The sequence below is a fragment of the Engraulis encrasicolus genome, chromosome 3 (genome assembly GCF_034702125.1).
Source record: "Engraulis encrasicolus isolate BLACKSEA-1 chromosome 3, IST_EnEncr_1.0, whole genome shotgun sequence".
NCBI lineage: Eukaryota > Metazoa > Chordata > Actinopteri > Clupeiformes > Engraulidae > Engraulis > Engraulis encrasicolus.
Genome location: NC_085859.1, coordinates 2273297 through 2275796, shown reverse-complemented (window position 1 = coordinate 2275796; position 2500 = coordinate 2273297). Strand labels below are relative to the sequence as shown.

General features: G+C 48.1%; 1 protein-coding gene across 1 annotated transcript in view; it reads left to right on the top strand.

Moving 5' to 3' along the window:
* rnf122 (ring finger protein 122) overlaps positions 1-2500 on the top strand; it is a 13221-nt gene that overhangs the window by 5642 nt on the left and 5079 nt on the right. The window lies entirely within an intron of this gene.

Here is a 2500-nt window from a genome sequence, read left to right as displayed (position 1 = left end):
TGTGTGGTTGACTAAGCTAGCATTAGCTACAGAAAGCATGGACAATGGAAAGGCTACTGATAAGTAGCTGCTTAGCAAAGGCCTAATGTCGATTAGGCAGGGCCCAAAGGGTCTACAACAATGTCTAGGTTTCTGTAATAAATGCACACAATTCCTTGTGGAATGGAGAGAGAAATGGAAGGGGATGAGAGAGTAGTGCTCAGTGGGAGGAACTCGCACTGATTACTATGTGTGGGTCTGTTGCTGGGCAACAATGGCGTCCTCTCGGCTAGGTTAACGTTAGCATCAGAACCGTGAACAATAGGGATAGCTAGCAGCTATGTAGCAAGTAAACCGTGTGGTTTCAGGCGCTTCAAGTCCCGTAGTGGACGCGCGAATGTATCAAATGGTTCTGGAATTAACGATAACAAGTCCGAGTAGAACAGGGAGAGAAAGAAAACGAAATAAAAGAAATAACAAGTGGGGGACGTTGCCGTCTACGCAGCCATTACGAGTTGTAAAACTACAGGAAGTGGGGTTTCAGCGTGCTTGTGTAGGCGCTGCAAGCCCAACTTGGCTAATGGCTAACTTGCAGAGCGCTCCGAGCAGAGTTGGCTATTCAGAGAATGGTTTGCTACAGATTATGCACTCACAGTGTATAAAAGAGTACCGAAATGCTCGGAGGGTTCTGAGAATCAAGTATTTCGAAAGGGAGAGAGTGGAAGAACGAGAGAGAGAGGAGATAGAGAGAGAAGGGAAAGAGAGATGGAACTCTAGTGGCTATGCGTGTCTGTGTAAACAAATGGTCAGCGTTGCGTGGAGCTAACCTGGGCCTGTTGTGGCCCGTTACAACAAAAGGCGCAGCGCGTGTATTTCTAGACTAGTCAGCGAAACGGCCGCGCTATGACGGTCCTCGGAGAGCTCAAACATTGATGGTTAATTCAATACTTGAACTATTCCGTGCGAGCGCCACAAGCGGGGTCGCTAGGCTTAGTAGCCAGTAATACAGAATGGGTTAGCAGAGGGGAACCTAAGCTAAGAAGAAGGATAGACAGAGAAGCAGGAGAAATGCAAATAAACATGTGCACATGAAAAATAACTCAAGTCATAGTTCAAAACACATCTATCTCAGTACATAAGCTATGCCCAGTGCCTACTGTGTGAGATGAAGAGGAGGATCCAGTTTCCAAAGGCGCGGTACGTCCGTCTGGAAATGGGGATTGCAGTCCACGTTTCTCTCGTCCTCGAGAGTTTGGGGCTGCAAAAGTCTTTGTTGTTGCGGCTTCGAGATTCTTCGGTTGAATCTCAAATGCGAGAAGTTTGTTCCACGGAGGCGTGCGTGGATATTTTCTCGCAGTGAACTCGCCTTTAGTTCACAGTGTCCGGATGAAAGTCTGAAGATATGACCAGGCAAGATCTTAGACTTGAAGTGAGGAATTCTTTGCAAAGTGTGTGTAAGATGAACTCAGCAGTCTATGTTTGTTATTCGGCCAAATATCAAACAATACTTTGTCCAAAATTGCGCAAGTTGCTCTATGCGTCTCATCCGTCCCGCGGTCAAAACTAGAGTGACGAACAATGGTCCCTGGGGAACACTTCACGTGTGGCCAGGTGATTGTGGGTGGGGCTTTGGTCACAGCGCCTCCGAAAGGAGGTGGACTGAGAACAACATGGCAGGGACCCTGGGCCAGCCATTTGGTGATCAGAGGGGAAGTAACTCTTTTACTAATGATTATTGATGACCTTCGTCTCAATCATCATCAGTTTGAGTCACATGATTCTCATAACTTTGTCACGAGTTTCTCTGCGTAGAGAAGTGGCAGGAATTGTATCTACAGTGTCTACCAAGAGTCATACACTTGACATTGGGAAATAGTGTTCGTGTGCAAGTGAAGGTAGCTCCTCCCACCACCCAATAGCCCCTCCCATCACCACATAGCCCCTCCCATCCTTCCCTGGCTCCCTAGAAAATGACCTTTGAACTTTTGAGAGACATTCAATGTACCGAAACCGAAACGTCGTTATTAAAGAAAGAACAGCGAAATGCTCAGCGTGCGGGAGTTTCTTTAAGTTGTTGCTGAGTGACCCATGGGCCATCTCTGATGCACCTGCCAGCTGAGGTGTGCAAAAAAAGTCGAAGTTTCAAAGACAGTCAATAAAACTTCTGTCTTGCCTCACATCATAAGGCCACATGCACAAGGAGAGGACAGGAGGTACTAGACTGAGTTGGACCCGTCCCTAACCTATTCTCTACCTATTCTGTCTGTCTGCCTGCCTTCCTGTCTGCATGAATGTCTGCTTGTCTGTCTGTCTGCCTGTCTGTCTGTCTGCCTGCCTGCCTGCCTGCCTGCCTGCCTGTCTGCCTGCCTGCCTGCCTGCCTGTCTGTCTGTCTGCCTGCCTGCCTGTCTGTCTGTCTGCCTGTCTGTCTGCATGTACTGTATGTCTGTCTGTCTTCCTGTCTGTCTGTCTTCGTGTTTGTCTGCCTGCTTATCTGTCTGCCTGCCTGCCTGTCTGCATATA